Source organism: Pristis pectinata, chromosome 14, assembly GCF_009764475.1.
Source record: "Pristis pectinata isolate sPriPec2 chromosome 14, sPriPec2.1.pri, whole genome shotgun sequence".
NCBI lineage: Eukaryota > Metazoa > Chordata > Chondrichthyes > Rhinopristiformes > Pristidae > Pristis > Pristis pectinata.
This window is the reverse complement of record NC_067418.1, coordinates 52,579,215-52,598,094: the sequence shown is the minus strand read 5'-3', so window position 1 is coordinate 52,598,094 and position 18,880 is coordinate 52,579,215. Positions and strand designations below refer to the sequence as shown.

At 45.6% G+C, this 18,880-nt stretch overlaps 3 non-coding genes across 3 annotated transcripts; 2 read left to right on the top strand and 1 right to left on the bottom strand.

Annotated features, from left to right (window-relative positions):
* Nucleotides 1-4,981: 4,981 nt before the first annotated feature.
* trnaq-uug (transfer RNA glutamine (anticodon UUG)) lies at nucleotides 4,982-5,070 on the top strand. Its single transcript is given in 2 exon segments — nucleotides 4,982-5,018; nucleotides 5,035-5,070. It is a non-coding gene; the product is annotated as a tRNA-Gln (tRNA).
* A 3,547-nt stretch (nucleotides 5,071-8,617) lies between these two features.
* On the top strand, nucleotides 8,618-8,691 carry trnat-ugu (transfer RNA threonine (anticodon UGU)). Its single transcript has one exon. It is a non-coding gene; the product is annotated as a tRNA-Thr (tRNA).
* A 9,759-nt stretch (nucleotides 8,692-18,450) lies between these two features.
* trnai-uau (transfer RNA isoleucine (anticodon UAU)) lies at nucleotides 18,451-18,544 on the bottom strand. The gene is made up of 2 exons: nucleotides 18,507-18,544; nucleotides 18,451-18,486 (listed from the first exon to the last, which is right to left on the bottom strand). It is a non-coding gene; the product is annotated as a tRNA-Ile (tRNA).
* Nucleotides 18,545-18,880: the final 336 nt, after the last annotated feature.

The window sequence follows — 18,880 nt, the reverse complement described above, 5'->3', positions numbered from 1 at the left end:
CAGGAGTGTTTCCGAGTAATATTTGCCCAACTCAGGCTCATTTGATTGGATCAAGCAGATTCATTCGTCAGCATGGAAGTATTAGGCCGAAAGGCCTGTTACCTCGCTATAGGCTTTATACTCCATGAGGTACCTTGAATTCGAGATACAAGGAGGAGAATAAATATATGCTTCAGAGTCGCTCTATCCCATCTCTCAACTCCCTTTCAACACATCGAAGACTACATTGCCGCTGCTTCCTGACACAGAGGCCAAAGCTTTTATTCCCATTTCTGCCAATTTCCACCTTATTCCACTTTTAGATGGTCCTTCTCTGACACTTCACTTGCCTTTCTGCTCTCACGTTTTCTTTTAACTGACAGAGAGTTGCTTGACAGCTCTGTTGGGAACACGAGAAAATGGTTCTTGAAATCATATCTTCGCAAATCCTTAATTTAAGGAAAGTACAGACAACCGACGAAGGCGATGCCTTGAAATTTCCACAATTCCTTCAGAGCTCGCCACACGGTAATTTAAATGGTTCGTTCTAATTAATTCTAATCCAACAATTAGAAAACGTTATCAAGCTCCAGAAACGTCTACCAATCAATTAGCAGCGACAACACAGAATAGGAAACGGAATTTACAGTCTGATTTGTGTCACTGCACCGTTACATTGTCTGTCGATGGGCTTTGGCATCAGCTGTTTCTGTGGCACAATCGGCCAGCGCGTTCGGCTGCGAACCGAAAGGTTAGTGGTTGTCGCCCACCCAGGGACGGTGAGCTCAGGTTTTCTCCCCGACATTCAACACTTCTGGCGGCGCTGAAACGGCAAATCAGCATTTCCTCAGGCCTTGGTTTACTTGTTGACTACTGAAACATGACATGTATTTTGCATGGGATGTGGATGATATGGAACTTATATTTGTAATGGGAATCATATGGATCATGTCGACTCTGAAGAATGACAACAAACAAACAAAATATCATTTCTGGCTGCTTGCACCGAAAGGCAACCAGGGAATGCCGGATTGCTCTGTTGCTCAAAGACAGCGAGTTTCTATGTGTCCATGACGTCTGACAGCTCTAAAACTTTAATTTCCTCTCCCTCCACAGATCATGTTTCCATTTTACTTTTTTTTTCAGCTTCATTCCACATTTGATCAGGATTAAATATTCTTCCCAATTTATGGTCAAATGTTTCAACATGAAAAAATCGCATTGTAATGGAAATTGGACAAGAATTGTGATTTGTCATTATTCTACTGATGATTCTCGATCATCATTTAATGGGTACTCGGTGTTTTTCCCAAATATTCTCAACAGGCTGAGATGGTGACAAAACAAACTGCGCCGCATAAACATTATGAGCTGCACAGCGACACTGTTACGGAGGCAGAAAAGGGATATAGCAAGAAAACAGGCTTTTCCATCCACCGAGTCCCCAAGAAACTGTCACCACCAACAAACGCCAATTTCTCATTATTCTTCCCATATTCCTGTCAATTACCCCCAGATTCTGTCTATCACCGACACACTGTGGACATGTTACGGTGACCAATGAATCTGCCAACCTTAGTGTTCTTGGGACATGGGAGGAAACCGGTGAACATGCAGGAAATCCACACAGTCATAGGCGGAACTGCACACTGCATCTGGTAGGACGAGGTGAGGATTGAACCCATATCTAATACGTCTGGGCTTGGTGGGGCAGTAAACAACGCGATGGACTTCTATCGTGCAAGTTACTTCAAAATGAACCACTTTACTTGTAATGAAATGGTGATTTGCAACTCAATGGCGCAGTGATTTAAAGCACGGTTTTGAGGGTATTCCTTCTGCTGTGGGCTTGGCAAGCATGTTCCCGACTTTGCTCGCAATTCAATAGTTATCAGTTATTTTCTCACCCGTGCTGGAGAAGATTTACTGTGCGGCGTCCTCTGCAAGAGGAGAAACGCACGCAAGTCTCTTCAGCGCAGACTCAAAAATACTGTGCGTCATCAGAAATTCCTGCCGTCTAATTGTTTGCAAAATCCTGTCGAGAACTCGGTCCTGCAATAGGATGGGAACTGGGGCACTGGTTTTGTCGCTTCATCAGTGAAAGAATGAAAGGAAGCGGACACAAGTCTCCGTTTGACGAAATGCGATGCTCTCCTCGGTAGCTGTAACCACATGCACCAAAGGGCTATAGGCTCTGTAGCGCAATGAACAGCGTGTTAGACTTCTGACGATCCGTGATGACACAATTCAAAGGTTGTGGATTCGAATCCCACCAGAGTTGTTATTTTGTCCGAATTCGCTGCAACGATAAACAAGGTTAGATTCGTGATCACCTGATGTTGGATAATCCAGAAATCCAGGTCATGGTTTGAAGTAATCGAATCGTTCACTAAAACCCAGAAAGGTTATTATTTTCTCCCAGACCGTCCTAGTCTGTGGAACTTTTCGGGAAAATGGCTGCGGGTATTGAGTCTATGAGTATTTAAAAGACGGGGGAAATATTACTTGAAAAAAGGAGGACAACACGATAAGGAGGTTGGCTGAAATGCAGAGTTAAATGGCTGAGCGTATGGGTGCTCTTAGGTCTTTCCGATGTGCACGGATGTTTGTGTGTAGGTTTTATATATTTGGTTTTCTTCAGTTTACTCAACTTCTTCTATTCCGTTAATGTCGCAGGTTTGACAAGACACTTGCATTCTGTTCATTGTAATTCAAACACGTTCTGAAGAAAAAACGCCAAAATTGCCTTCTATAATTCAGGGAATAACGTCACTTTTTTTTTACCCGGAACCTGTCCGCTCACAATATGCAAGTGCCCAGTTTAAGCTGTTCCCAATCCCCGCAGAAACACCGATTCGAAATGGTAATCGTTATAACTTCTTTGAATTAAAAACCCAGACTCAGAGGGAAATGGGTAGAACCGTGCATTCGGAACAGTTTCTGGTGTGGTGCATGTTTTTATGATTGCAGTAAAGGCAACGGCGAGTGACCGTCATTAAATCATAAAGTCTTCACGAAAACATCGGCAAATATCGGACGTTTCTGAACATACGTGTTTACACATATTAGAAGAGTTTGAATAACCCAGAGGGGGTCCAGAAGAGATTTTCTGGTATTGCACGGAATGTGAGTGATTTCATTTGCAATTTTAAGCTGCAGAAGCTGGGATTGCTTCACTTCGATGAAGAACATTGAGAGCACAATTTATGGACATCTTGATGTTCATGCCCAAGTTTCGCTGGACGTAACAACACAGGTAGGATGGTGAGGTCACTCTGTGCATCTGCTGGAAATGTCTGAGGTGAACCCATTTGACCCATGTCGACACTGAGAGTACTTAGGAAAAATTAGCGTCCCTGCATTGACGTTTGGAAATCCTCGTAGTCTGCCACCTTGCCGTCTGACGTGACAACAGTTTACCACATCTGTCTCCGGTCTACTTTGAACAGAGTCATTGGATGGATTGGAAAACGGGAAGCCCCTTAAAGCCTCAAATACTGTGTCTGGGACAAATAGTTTCAATTCAAACACGGAGGGCACAGAACTTTCAAGATTGAAAATGTTCAACCAATCAATGTTGTTATTAATGAACGAAAAACAACTTCGCTATGCGGTAGTGTGGACGAGCCATCTAAGGCGCTGGATTGAGGCTTCAGTCTCCACTGAGGCTTGGGTTCGTATCCCACAACTGCCATTGGGTGCAAATCTACTGCACCCAATATTACCTGTTGCGGTATTAAAAGTCCATTGGGAAATGTTTTGCAGAACAAAATATAAACAAATCACATATCACCGTGAGAATGATCCTGCATTGGTGCCAGGGTGAATGACATCACTGCAGGGCTGCAGAACAGTCCTGAGATGCTGTGCGAGATTGTGGACAGGTCGTGATTGTGGCCCATAATTAAACGAAACAAATAAGTGCAACAGCATTCAATATCAATCTGCATTCCACCTCATACCTTCTGCGCTGATTCTGCCGTGTCTTCAAATCAACAGCGAACTGGTCAGAGCTCCGAGTCGAAAAGACCTATGCAACGCGGGGTGGGATCGCTTGACAAGAGGACCAGGGAAAGGTCACAAAGCAGGACACAGCCGCGTTTGCAAACGATTTGAATCGTAAACTAACACCACGCCGCAAAAACGCAAGGAAACGGGAAAGAACGTCATCAGAAACGTAATATGGTTGAACGGCTCGCTCTGTTTCTTCCTCCGCAAACACCAACAGACCTGGAGCGTATTGGAGGCTTTTTATTTATTCTGTTGCTTTTAGTTTTATGTTTGGAGGTGCGTGAACTGCGGTGTTTGCATGAAACCCGCCTTCATCACACGGCAATTCATCCCATAAATGAAAGTCTCCGCTGTGAGTTTTACCCAGGATCTTCTGTTTACAAGACAAGCGCTTTGACCAGTTAAGCCATGGAGCCCTTGCGCCGTCTTGCAGTTGTAATAATGAGATGCTACTTGCATTAAATTCTCTTGTTCGTCTGCTGGCGAGGGAATTGCTTCAGATTCTGCTCGTTTCTACAGATTCACTGCGTCGTCTACTTCCAAATATTGTATCACCGCATCCAATTACGGATTCTCCGCAGTCACAGTTCCACCTAATTTACTGAACGCTTCCTCGCCTCCATTTGCACCACAGCTTACCTTTCACCCACCACCTCCGCTCTTTACGTTTGATCTCATCACAGCTTCAGGAGAGGACCCTGAACCAGCTCACTCCAGACATCTCACTGAGCCAGCTTGACCACATTATATTTGTCAGCGGGAAGGGGCGGGTCAGGAAGAGTGAACTTTCTAACTTCCCAACCGGAATGAAAGTGCTGTTCAGTGGGTCAGCACATTGAGCTCCATCGAGGAATTATTCCGCACGTGGAAACATTTGACAGCTGTTAATTCTCTCCGTGCTTGAGAAATGCGTCCCTCCTTCTCACTATCTCGCAGCACATCGGCCCAGCAGGTTTCTTAGCTCCATTTCTCCGGGTTTTTAGGACGGTGTAACCGTGTGGCCTAATGGGTAAGGCATCTGACTTTGGTGTTGAATGCGAGGTCATCAGAAGATTGCAGGTTCGAGTCCTGTCACGGTCGTTTTACAGAAGTGTTTTTTCTTCTATTATGTCTCTCACTCCCTCGACCACCACTATCTCATCTGATTGAAACACACGCATTTTAAGCTGGTCGGATTCGAGCAGATTCCCGCGCCCCGATTACCTCGGTCACTCCGCCCTCGTGGGAAACCTAACGAAATTCCACCGCTTCGTTTCACGTTACTTTTTTATTCCATGTGTCTTGGCTGCAATGAATTTCTGCAAGCAAGCTCATAAACATCGGGTGGAGCTACTCAAACTGTGGGGACCAGCTGCTGCTGGGAAGGCGGAGTGTGCTGCACATTCAGCAGGTCAGATCGCAGCGGAGGAGACACCACAGTGAACCTGCATAACCATCGGTGTAGGATCGTAAGCGCACGTTTTCCTTCCTGCAGAAATACACACTGCGGCGGGGCCTGATCGACACGTTCCGTGACGTCAGGTCCGGTTACTCCGATTCTGGAAGCAAGGCTACATTTGAAGAGAGGATGGCAGACGGAGACGGACGGATGGAGCTGAGGACGGCGGATTTCAGGCCGAGGTGTGTGGACAGATTGGTGGTGACTTGTTGCTTGCCCAGTCCCGCTGTGAAACCATGAGAAGGATCAGTCAGGTGAGTTAATCTCAAACATCGATAATCCATCTGATGATGACACCAGATGTGGGGACGTTTTCTGTACAATGCAATAGATCAGGAATGCACCATGGACGGGTGATTCACCCTATTAGATCTTCTCAACCCATGATGCCGAAGAAAAGTTATGCTTTCCGCTTTCACATAGCCCATTTCCTTCTATTCCTTGCCTGACTGTCGATAATGAAACAAATGAGGTGCTTCTGAAATGTAGTACCGTGCTGAAAATGAAGATTGTATTTTCTCCGAACTCACCCCCGGAACATGAACATACCTTCAGCTCAGCTCCGTCTCACATTCCTCTCAGTTACCTCTATTGTCCTTTCGCTGAACCTGCAAGTCTTCCGACACCTCACCGTCGAACTCTTCCAGTCCTGCACTGTCTGTATTTATCTGGTATTCAGTCTCTGTCTCTTTCTACCTCGCAACTCTCACAAACATTCTCATTCCCCAACTGTCCAACACACCATTACCCCTTCTGGGCCGTGACTGCATTCAGCGTTGACATCAGTAGACTGCTGTATTTTTGTGAAACAACGGACATGGGGATGGGACGGGAGAGTGGGGACAGAATTACCAATGATCTTAATGACCGGGAGAGGATCGCCGAGGGCGATAGGTCAAATTAATACACAAGATAAAAGAGATGCGATCTGTGGAAGGGCAGTGTTGTTCAATGTCAGAAGATAGGACGGAGCGAGGCAGAACTGACGCTCAGTGGAAGAAAACAGGGAAACCAAATAGGGGGAGAATCATGATTCGAAATCGTTAACTGTCAGGAGTGGGATTCGAACCCGCGAGTTGCCACATGTGGAATGATTCCGCGATGGAGCATAATGTACTTGCACACTGAACAACATTTTCATCCCGGTTGCGAAGTTGAATCGTTCACTTTACCTGCCCCGCCTCTTCCCGCTGACATATACAATGCGGTCAAGCCGGCTCAGTGAGATGTATGCAGTAAGCTGTTTCAGGGTTGAAATTAACTGTGAGCGGAGCGGACTACTTGAGGCAGACATAGCGTCCCCTTCTCTGTGGGTCATCTGTAGAACCACACGGTTCCTCTCATCAACATCAGCAATGCGACGTACCATCCGACGGGGTTCACCAAGGAACGGGTGAACAGAAGGAGTCAACAGAGGGGCAGCACCAAGAACAGTCACGAATACGATACTTTTATTACAGAAGTGTGAAGTAACAAACGATGAAAATTTGATGCCGATTCTGTATTATTGCACAACTTTGTTCCAAATCCCAAGAACACTGAGAAACGTAAATTGCCTCCTTATTAAGGATCTGCACATTTCCGTTTATCTCTTCTCACACAGAGGGGAAACAACAAATTGGATGCAGTTTATTGTTTTTGGACTTTGGATTCTAGAGTCACCACTGAATAATAGAGTGCTACAGCACGGTAATAGGCTCTTCGGCCAACAAGTCTTATTCGAACTGATCTTCTGCCTGGCCCCATATCCCTACATCCAGACCATATCCCTCAAAAGTTCTACCATCCATTAATTCATCCAAACCTCTCTTGAATGTACAATTGAAACCGCACTTCTGCCGGCAGCTCGTGCCACACTCGTATCACCCACAGAGTGAAGAAGTTCACTCTCATATTTCCCTTATATATTTCACCTTTCACCCCAATCCTATCTGCTCTAGTTCTAGTCTCACCCACCTGAGGGAAAAAAATCCTGCATGCATTCACCCTGTCGAGACCCCGCACAATTTTGTACACCTCCCGGAGCTCTCCCCTGTTCTTCTGAATTTCTCTGAATAAATTCATCATCAATTCACATTATCCCTATAAGTTAGGAACTCCAGTCTCGGCAACATCCTTGTTTAATATTCCCTGCACTCTTTCAACCTTATTGATAACTTTCCTGCAAGAAGGAGACAATAACTGTGCAGAATACTCCAAATCGGCCTAACCAACGTCTTGTAGCACTTCAACAAAACATACGGGAGCATATCTGCCTGATTTACTGAACATAACATTAAATCAGCACTTCACCATAACATCAGGAACCGATCGTTGAGAATGACCAATTAGTTTAGGAGAAATCGGTTCTGTCAAAACAAACAGTTTTGCAACGATAGACCTGTACGCACAACCTGATATCCCTGTATGGCAGATAGAGTGAGGCAGAATAGAAACTCTGGTCCAATTTAAATTGCAGATGGAATGTGAGCTGCGGCGACAGTTTGTACGCGTCACAATCTCCAAGGACAGTGGGTCGTTGATCCCAGTGAACGTTGCACGATTTCACTTCAGTTAAAGCGCCAGACGAGAGAGAAATCCAGGTTTCCAAGCCAGCAATTTAGATGAGCGTTAGGGAAAGCACGGATTCTGTAACCAGTGCAGAGACGGACCGGATAAATCCAGACCTGCTTGAGAACCAGAAGTCAGACTGCAGAGGGTTTCCCAGCGTCAGTCCCAGAGAAATGTGTTCCCGAAGGTGAATAAATACAAAGCATCAGCCACGTCCCTCGCTGGAAGCGATTTCATGCCGGTTGTATCCCGTTACCTTCTGTTACCAACTCGTTAAAAAGAAAAAAAATGTTTCCATGTCCGCACCAACAGAGGCAGTTGTAAACCACCAGCTATTGATTAGTGTGTGCACTTTGTTTGACCTATGAGAACTTCTGCTGAGGTTGTGGTGAGATCAAACATAAATAGCGGAGCTGGTGGGAGAGGGTTTTGAGGTGGTGTGAACGGACGTGATGAAGCGTTCACTAAAACAAGCGGGATTGTCTCTGCGGAGTTTCCGTTCCTGGATACGGTGATACAATGTTTGGAAGTAGCAAGACCAGTGAATCTGTAGAAATGAAGAGAATCTGAAGCAATTCCCTCGCCAGCAGACGAACAAGGGAAGTTCATGCAAGTTACATCTGATTACTACGGTGCGAGGGCTCCGTGGCTTCACTGGTAAAAGCGCCTGTCTTGTAAGCAGGAGATCCTGGGTTCAACTCCCAGCGGAGCCTTTCATTTATGGGGCGAATTGTCGTGTGATGAAGGCGCGATCCACGCAACTACCGACATTCACGCAGCTGCAATCATAAAACAAAAACAAATACGCAAAAAGGAACAGAAGAAATAACATGTTTCCTAAACGCTGTTAGTCTGTCGGTGTCTGTGGAGCAAGGAACAGTGCGAACGGTTCAACCAGCTGGCGGTTCCGATGACTTTGTAGTCCGTTTACTTGCTTTCTTGCGTTTTTGCGGTGTGGTGTTGGTTTAGGGTCACAATCTTTTGCAAACGCGGCCGTGTCCTGCTTTGTGACCTTTCCCTGGTCCTGCTGACGAATGATCCCACACAACGTTGCACAGGGCTTTTCGACTCGAAGGCCGACCATTTCGCTCTGTATTTCAAGACATGGTAAAATTACCGTTGCAGGTATGAGCTGCAATGCAGATTGATATTGAAGACTTTTTCCACCCATTTGCACTACCGCTCCATAATCTCGAACACCAACTCAGGACTGTTCATCAGTCCTGCAGTAATGTCATTGACACTGTCACCAATGGAGGATCCTCGTCACGGTGATCTGTGATGTTTGCATTTTGTTCTGCAAAACAAATTCTTCATGCATGTTTAACACTGCAACAGTTAAACTTCGGTGCAATAGATGTGCACCCAATGGCAGTGGTGGTATTGGAACCCCCGCACCCGTGGAGACTGAAGCCTTAATTCAGCGCCTTAGACCACTCGGTCACACTGCCACACAACGAAGTTGCTTTTAGTTCATTGCATAACAATGCTCATTGGTTGAACACGTTAATCTTGAAAGTGTTGCGCCCTCCGTGTGTGCCTTGAAACTCTTTGTCCCAGATACAGTGTTTGAGGTTTGATGTGGCTTCCCGTCTTCCATCTCTTCAAAGCAGACCAAAGAGAGCAGTGGTAAACGGTTGTCACGTCAGGCGGCAGGGTGACAGACCACGGGGTTCTCCAGACGCCAGTCCACGGACTAATTTTCACGAATATTCTCAGTGTCGACATGGGTCTGTAGGGTTACATTTTTATGTTTCCGCGGATGGAAAGAGTGACCTCACCATCGTATATGCCGATGTTGTTGCGTTCAGCGACATTTGGGCATTTACACCACGATGTCCATAAAGTGACCTCTCAATGTCCTTCATCTACATGAAGCAAGCCCAGCCTCCACGGATTCATGTTGCAAATTAAATTACTTAATTTGGCAGAGATTCTGTAAAATCTCTTCTGGACCCTCTCTCGGATATTCACAGCAGTTCTAAATTGTGCGAACAGAAATGTACGCAAACGTCCAATATTGTCCGAAGTTGTTGTCAAGTCGTTCTGATTTTATAACGTTTCCCGTCGTTGATTTCTCTGTAATCAGCAAAAGACGCACCACACCGGACACTGTGCCCCCTTGAGTACGGGTTGAAAATTTAAAGAAGTAACAAAGATGACCGTTTCGAAACGGGGTTTACACTGGGATTAGGTGCCCTTCCATATTGTAAGGTATTCCAGCCAACCCCGTGAAGATACCAACTCCATTTTGGTCATGTATTTGTCTCCCTCAAATAATCATAGGCTCAGTACCAGCAGCATTTTCCCCGAACAGTTCCACAGACTCGGACACTCCGAGAGAAAGTAATCAGCTTCAATCTGTCATCAAGTGAACTATTCAATTATTTCAAACCATGACCTGGATTTCCGGATTACCCGCCATCAGATGATTTCATCACCCAATGGAACTCGGATCTTGTTTATCGTTGTAAGCAATTCGGACAAAGTACCGACTCTGGTGGGACTGGAACCCACAACCTTTGAATTACTTGGTCACACATTATTAGAAGTCCAACACGCTGTCCATGCCGCTACAGAGACCAGCCACTCTCTTTGGTGCATAAAGATAACATTACTGAAGAGAACATCGCATTCAGTCAAACGCAGACTCTTGCCTGGTCCCTTTCGTTCGTTTACAGAAGAAGCGACAAAACCAGTCCCACAATTCCTATCCTACTGCAGCAACAGATTTCTCGATAACATTTTGCAAACAATTTTGCAAGGGAAGGCACCGTTCATTTTTCTCATAGAGTGAACGAGCCGATTCCTTCTTTGGGTACTGACTGTATTTATTCTTGCAGCTCCTTGCTTTCAACCTTCAACGCCCCAAATGCTCAACAGACACCCAGTTTACTGCTATTTTGGTGCAAAACTAAACAACTGGACAGACTCAGCGATTCAAGCAAAATCTGTGGGGGCAGAGGGACTGCTGAGGTGTCGGGCCGACACCCTGCATCAGGACTGAAAATGTAGCGGTGCGGATTAGCCGGTACATGACGCTGAGATGAGGTGCAAGGCAAGAGCTGGTAGGTGATGTTTGGAACTAGGTGACGAGTGGGATGATGGGTAAATGGAGCTAGGTAGTGGGAGAGATGAGTGTAGGTAATGTCAACGGCTGGAAGGTGATAAGTTGACAAAACAAATTGCTGTAAATTCTGGAATCTAATAATTCAGGGAAGTCATCAGGGGAATCAGATACAGGAGAGATGACGGGCAGGTGGGACTGGTGGGGAAGGGAATACGAGGCCCAGTAGGTTAAGATAGTGTGCGATGCACAGAGGGGATCCGGTGAAGAGGAAAATACTTTGGTACCGTGGGGGCTGATCAGGAGTTTGAAAGAACGTTGGCGTCATTATACGGACATCCATGTAACAAAACCAAAGAGTGTTCACCAACCTGTATCAATGTGTGTGCAGAAAATAACAGAAAACTTTCCTTATCCAGCTCAGCTCAGTCAACGTTCCTAAACCATAGCAGCCCTTTTCTCGTTGAAATCGCGAAATTTCAACTTTTGGCAACAAATGGCTACACATCGATCAAAGGTACACGCGACGGTGAACCGGATGGAACAGTCAGTGACGCGTGAAGCAGGCTGGAGTGGATATTACACGCGGAGATGAATCACACAAAAGGCATGTGATCAGCAATCATAATCTGCCTCAATATTTGATCAAAGATAACGACCGGTAGATCCGCTGCTGCCATGGTCACCAGGTAGCAGGTGACACATCTGGAGGGACCGCACTTTCCCCAAGACAGGACCAAAATCGTCACCAGGTTAACTGTGAGCAACCCGAACGAGAAGACAAGATAACAGGACATAATGGCTGCAGTGTCAGCATTCATGGAATAAAGATCTTGAAGAAACAAAGCTCCCCGTGAGAAAATTAAATTATAGTGTTTACCAGCAACATCGTTAAGAGCATGTCATGTTCCCCATGTCCATTCACACATAATATTATCTGCTTTCGAATCGAAAGCAAAACCAAAGGTTTTTCCGTCCATGTTGTGCAATTGTAGATTCTGTGGTTGAGGTGTGAAGACTTGAACCGAAGCAGATATGTTTTTTTTAAAATTTATTTTGTCAACTACGCTCGTAAAGTTAGTCTGAATCAAGTAATGTTGATACCTGCTTTGAAGTAGGAGATTAGCACATGCATACTCTCAAGTTACCGTTGTTGACTATTCATTGTAAAGATGATCCCAGTTATTTGGGTACGAACATAATTTCCGACAACTGTTGGAGATTTTATTCTGCCTTTGTACGTAAAAGTCGGTCTTGCCTAACTTGGATGACATAACTCTGGACGCCTGACTAAATTAACATGGGGATACAATTGAAATTGAACCAGATATCCATGACTTGTTGAATGCTTGTATCAATAAAGTGATAGAAGATTCAATGCATTCGAATAACAACGAAGACGCATAACAATGGCTGTGGAGCTGGAGTTGGAATAGAGCCATTTGAAGTCTCACCAGAAAGCATTTTCCAGCTGTGCCAAGTCGGCCTGGCAGGCTGTTCTCTCCCAAAATAAAAGTGCAAAACAATCCAGAAAACAATATAAATAAAGGCAAGTAAATACATCCGGAATGAGAACTGTAATCCTGTGTTAACTGCACAGGACATCAGCTGTTACAGAACATGACTCAAATGTGTGACTGGTACTGGATCAGGGTGACCATTGCCATTCATTCACTTCCCTTCTGAACTAATCCACGCAGTCCAAATCCCTGTTCCTGGCCATGTTCAGTGCTCCAGTGCACTCACAAACACTCCAGTTCATCTGAACAAAATGATTCAGTGCAAAAATGCAGTCCACACCAACAATGGCGGATGTCCATCAAATCATATGGCAGTGAGAAAAGAATAACGCATCAGTTTCTTTTCATTTGCAACTGGCCAACGAGAGTGTGAATATGCCGATCAGAGCAAGGACCTGCTGCATGTTAACAGCCCGATATTGAGAGTAGGTACTGGATGGATCGAATCTCCGTATTTTAGGACCAATTGATATTACAGTCGCACAGCTAAACGTAATTTATTGCACACACGGCCGATTTACCAACTTACTCAGGATCCCAAGGGCAGCCAGGATGGGAGAGTATATCTTTTCGATATCATAAAAGACATCAATTATCTTGAAATCAAGGGACATCTTCCAACTTTTGTGCAGATAATAGCCGTGAATATCTGAAGTAATTCTCAAGCGGCACAGGGAAGGGATTCCAATATTAATAGAAAAGGGGAACCTCACCATTGGGACATTTGGAACTCACTAACCTGATGTCGTTCACGGTCAGTGAACAAACAAGTTTTAATTAATCCCTTTGAGGCGGGAATTTTTTTACGCAATCTAATGTGTAATTAGTGAACCACCCTCTGACATAAAAATACTTTGAGGTCACCACGTGGTCGGGTAGCAATGTTCACCCCAACATCGTCCTTTACCGTCTGTCATCTGGATTACATCAAACTGGCGAACACAGTCGACCACTCCGTTCGTATCTCGCTGCCAATTAGACGAAATGTATCACATCTCATTTTTCACAAATTTCTGCCCAAAACACGTCCCTCTGAGGCCAACGAACGCAAGAAGCAATTGTTCTTTTATTTCCTTCTCACTTAATATTTCAACTCTTTCTTCGATATTCACCTGGAAAACTTTGTCGCTTGATATGGACAATGGGGAGAAGTATTTCTTCCTTCATGTTTCACTGCTTAAAAGATCATCACTGAGGTGCCCGTAAAGGGTACGGCACCACCTTCCGACTGACGAAATTCTGTCAGCTTCAACCTCTAAACCTTGAGTGAGCCACCGTAGAAACACTTGTTCTTCCGTCACTGATACGCAGAGTGACCCAGAATATCACCGACCTTGCCTTCAGTCAGTGGTTAACCTCCGTGAGCAGGGAATGAGTGGGGTGAAGGCACAACCGTGACAATGAATGCAGTGATGGGGCCTAAAGGCCCAATGGTTTCCCCGCTCACTGCTTCTTATGCTGTCGCTGTTCTCCGTCGTTAACTTCAAACGACTTGGGACCGTATCCGCCGTTTTTGGATTCAGGTTCGCAGTTTGCATGCGACCACTTCGGAGGAAATTGCCAGCTTTACCAGTGGCTCCTGCATCAACGCTTTATGTGAGGATACTGGTTCTGGAGGCACATGTGTTGCAATAAAATCCAGGTTGGCGATGGAACCAATGAGCCCCTCCGAGCGACGGATGGACGACGATCTGCAATTCAGGCTCCATGTGAATAAGTAGGCCAGGTGAGTATGACCTCCGGTAATAAGTGAGCAAAACTGGTGTGACTGAGGTGGAGGTTTGACATTAAAAGCCCCAGTTGTTCCGGGGCAAGGACTCGCCCAAGTCACGCAACACTCGCAGGAAGCGATCAAAACACCAGGCGAACTGTTTTGAGGCACCTTCAATATCTAATGGTCCAGTCTCCAGCGAAAGAGAATTCCAAAGATTCACCAAGATTCCATTTAATGTAATTTTTGAAACGCTGTATGTCTCGTGTGGTGGAAGTACAGCGGTGGGCGATTTAGACCGAGGATTCCAAAGGAAGAATGAGGGAATGTGGGAGCAATAACAAGCTAATTATCGAGTCCAGGTCACATGCAATGTGTTATTTCTCAGAGTGTTGGGAACCTGGGCCCTGAGTACATAATCGTCATAACAATGGTGACATAAATAAGAGAAAGCCAGTAGTGCTTCTCATGACCCACGGAGATGAGAAAGTGATGTTGCCTAAGTGGTCCGCTCCACTTACATTTAGTTTCGACCCTGAAACAGCTCATTCCAGGCACCTCACCAAGCCAGCGTGACCTCAGTGGGAATGTACAAGACAAACCACATGATACTTCGTACTTCTGTGCCGCAATGAAAACTCCGCTGCATCTGCAAATTCTCTTGGTTCCTTCACGGAAACATTCTATGTGTCGGAACACTTTGAAATCTGGTTGTCTTTTGTGTGCTGGAAAAAGAGGCCCCGCCTTTTTCTCAGTTTCTCACAAACCCCGGACCTGGCATCCTTGATGATGCTTTTTCCTCGGTTCCTGATGAGGATGGACTATGGATAAAGCGTCTGTCTTAAGTGTTTCACGTGGTGGTATCACAAGTTTGCAGCTTCGAGTCCTATCACGGTCGTTTTGCCAACGTCCACTGTGTGCATCCAGTCTGTCTCTCTTCACATGTTCAGCAAGAGCTTGAGGCAGTTTTTGTAAATCCTCATGTGAAGGTTGAGTGTCACGTCCTGAGCAACACCTGGTGCACAAAACAAATCAAGTGTTCCCGCCCATATTGAACTGGTGTGTCAGGCGAACGTAATGACCACTACACCACAGAAACAATGGGAAGCGTCCAAAACTTTATTTATTTTGCAATGCTGCTGAACACTGACAGATCCTGTTGTATCGCCGTGAATTACAGCCTGTTATGCCGCAAGCAACAAACACAAAGTATAGCCCATCATTCCTCTCTTCTTTCAGTCAGAGAATGTGCTGTGTGCTGTATAACTAACACAGGGAAATACCTCTCTCTCAACATCAGTCCCTTCAGGATCACCCTCCACACCTCGCGGATAACTCGCCGGTGTCTCGGAGCTTTCTCTCCACGTATTCACTCGTCGCAAGTCTTCGACCATCTCTTTACTTCCCCTCACCTCGGCAACGAAGTTAACAGAAGGACGTTACTGAGACATGTGGCAGATAAATTTGTGGAGGACGAAGATGGTAGTTGGTAGGGCGACGCGTGAGTTGTTGGGGCTTTTTTTGTAGTTGTCGAGTCATGCGACATGGAAATAGACCTTCCGGCCCATCCAGTCCGCACTGTCCACCACATGAACAAACACACAGACATTTCATTGATCGCGTTTTATTTTCCACATTCCAGTCAATGTCTTCCAGACTCAAGCACTTACCTGCGAATCAAGGGGCATAGATATATGGACGGTAGAGTTCTGGAGGTTGATGGACTGGGTGCAGGTAAGTGGGACTAGCGGAATACCGTTTCGGCACAGACTAGAACGGCCGAATGGCCTGTTTTCTGTGCTGTAGTGTCCCATGGTTCTATGGTTCTGGGGGCATTAAATAGTGGACAATTAATCTGCCTGGGGCAAAAGGAACATATTATAAAAGGTTGTCGCGACACATTTCGTAATGCAAGCCAGCGTCTGGTCGGCGGACAGAAAGTTGTGCAGGTTGCACCAGCACCGTGTCTGTCAGATCAAAACCAACCGTCGTATACTCACATATTCTAAACGGAAACATTGCACAGCTCAGCATGTCAGCAGAATACAGGGAGAGGTTATCTCTTCAAAGTGGCCATACTGAAGCAAGTCAGAAAACTGATCATATGGAACTCGTGAAAAGTGATGTGGAGTTCTGCACAGGAACGGAACCATCCCCAATGCAGGATTCCATATTTCAATTTGACGTACAACATAAATTCCCCAAGCAGCATTGCGATGGAATGATGACCCTTTTGATTTCACTTTCCGCTGACGAGATCAGTGCACCGCTTTATTATTGCTTATTTCTCAATCAGAAAGCCGATGAAAGCCACCACTGGCCTGCTGCACATTGGCAGCAATTCCTCTTTTCACATTTCCCTTGAAAGTTGAAACGTTTGAAGAACGACACAGAGAAGATGTTTGAGAAAGAAGAAACGTGAAAAGGTACGAAGGGGTGAATTAAAAGGGGAAAAGTCTCCGTTCAAACAGAGCTACATGCAGCAAAGTGGAGAGACTTCAACACCATTTCTCTTGCAAACTTGAAATAGGGTTGAGTGTTGGTGGAGGAGAGATTTCCCTCATCAGACAGGTCTCATTGGCTAAGTTGATGAATGAAAAGTATCGATTAGCTCAAGGAAGTGAACGCCATTCACTGTATTGTGAATGTGGGTAAGCTGTACCGAGAGCAACAACAAGATAGGAGTCAAGGCGTCTCGCATGTTGGTGGGGCTCCACTTGAGAATCTGCATCCAATTCTGCGGCAATACTTATGCCACTGCGTTTCTGTGCTAGACTGGAAGCAGAACAGGCTTACTGGAACATCCAGAGGGATGGGGATTTCAGTTACAAGGTCAGATTGCAGAAAGTCAGCTGTGACTGTCCGCCCAGCGAGCAGCATCTCTAAACTCACAGGTGAAATTTCGTAGCTTGGCAGTGGTGGGACTCGAAAGCACGTTACTTCAAAGACTGGAGCGTAAATCCAGCGCCTAAGATCGCTCGGCCACACTACCACTGATCACGTGGTCTCCAATTCATTGCCTTCCGAGTCTGCACTTTCAACATAATGCATGGAAGTTCCGTTCACGAAACAAAAAGAGAACGGTGACAGAAGGTTGGAGAACTCTCTCTCTCTCTCTCTCTCTCTATGTATGTGAGTGTGTGTGTGTGTTTTTGTGTGTGTGTGTGTGTGTGTGTGTGTCTGGTTGTGAGAGAGAGAGAGAGAGAGGGAGAGAGGTCACTCATGAAAAATTGAAAAAAAGGGGGTTCTGCAATATAAGGCTGTGTCATTTACGATTGTAAAGTCGGGGTTTCATTTCTCCGTAAATTTGGTTCGGCCTCAAACTCATTGCCCGTGCAAGCTGTCACGATGCTTCCAGTTGGTCTGCCACAGAGAAAATAAAGGTGGTGCTAATGGCCGCATCCATCTATGAATGTTCCTAAACAACAGGGCCGGTGAACCGATGGTGACGAGGACCTAGATTGAGTCCGCTATTTCTGAAGCAAGGTTTTAGGAATAGTGGGTTTTCAGCTGAACATTTTAGTTAATTGGATTGCGGGAAAGACAGGGGGAGGGAAAGAAAAGTGCTAACTTAATTGGATAAACAAACAGTCTACCGGGAGAAGAAACAACATGATAAAGAAACAAGCAGTGACGAGAAGCGGGTTGAAGGAAAGCACAAGACAGGGCAAATCACTGCTGTGTTGGCAGCTAACAAAAAACATAAACCAGAACCAGGTGAATTCCAATGCTGCGGACAGGTTTCAAACTTTCAGAAAGAGGGGCAGTTGTGAGGCAGAACTTCAGAAACCCAATCGTTATTGCGGTTCGACAAAATGATTCTCGAAACAGCGAGATGGTCGAATGACCAGAGATGAAGCGAACTTTGTCTGCACCTACCGGAGTTCGAGAGATTTGAGATGATCCCACTACCGCCGTTCCTTCTGCCAGCCTTTGGTGATACTTTGTCGGAAACAGGCCTTGCACGTGATGAAGGAAGGGTCTCTTCAGCTCGCTTTGTGAACTCACGCTCTCTTGATCAGACCAACAACAGGGGAGCGGTGCAACGTTTCTCACTTGAATACAAGCAATGAACAGCATGTCTAACAAGGACAATAGGAAATAGAACATCTCAGTTTGATAGTGAGTTTGAGAGTCTTTCAATCGCACCAGAAACAAATATCAAAACCACAAGTGCTCTAGGTGAGGCTCGAACTCACAGCCTCGGCATTTCTCCACCGTGTACTGCCATATAAGTACCGCGCGCTAACCGATTGCGCCACTAGAGCTCCACAGGGTAAACCGACGCATTTCCGGGTAAACACACGTATTTTAGTATCATGAAAGCAGATTTTAGTTGAAGTAAAGATTTAAATGAACGTTTTGTTTTTCAGTAAACGTTGGTGGACGGGTTTCACGGAGCAGCAATTATTGGAGCATTAGCTTTCTGAGCGAGAGCGTCACCTAAGGTGACTGAAGATGTTTGTTCCTCCAGCGGGGTGTTTCGGACTGAAATGAAAGGTCCGTGCGAGCAGTGCAGACAGAGTCACATTCGGCACTGAATGCGGAGCAGGATAAGGATCTGGCTGGGAAATATCTGCAGCGCGCTGTGGGATGTTCCCTGA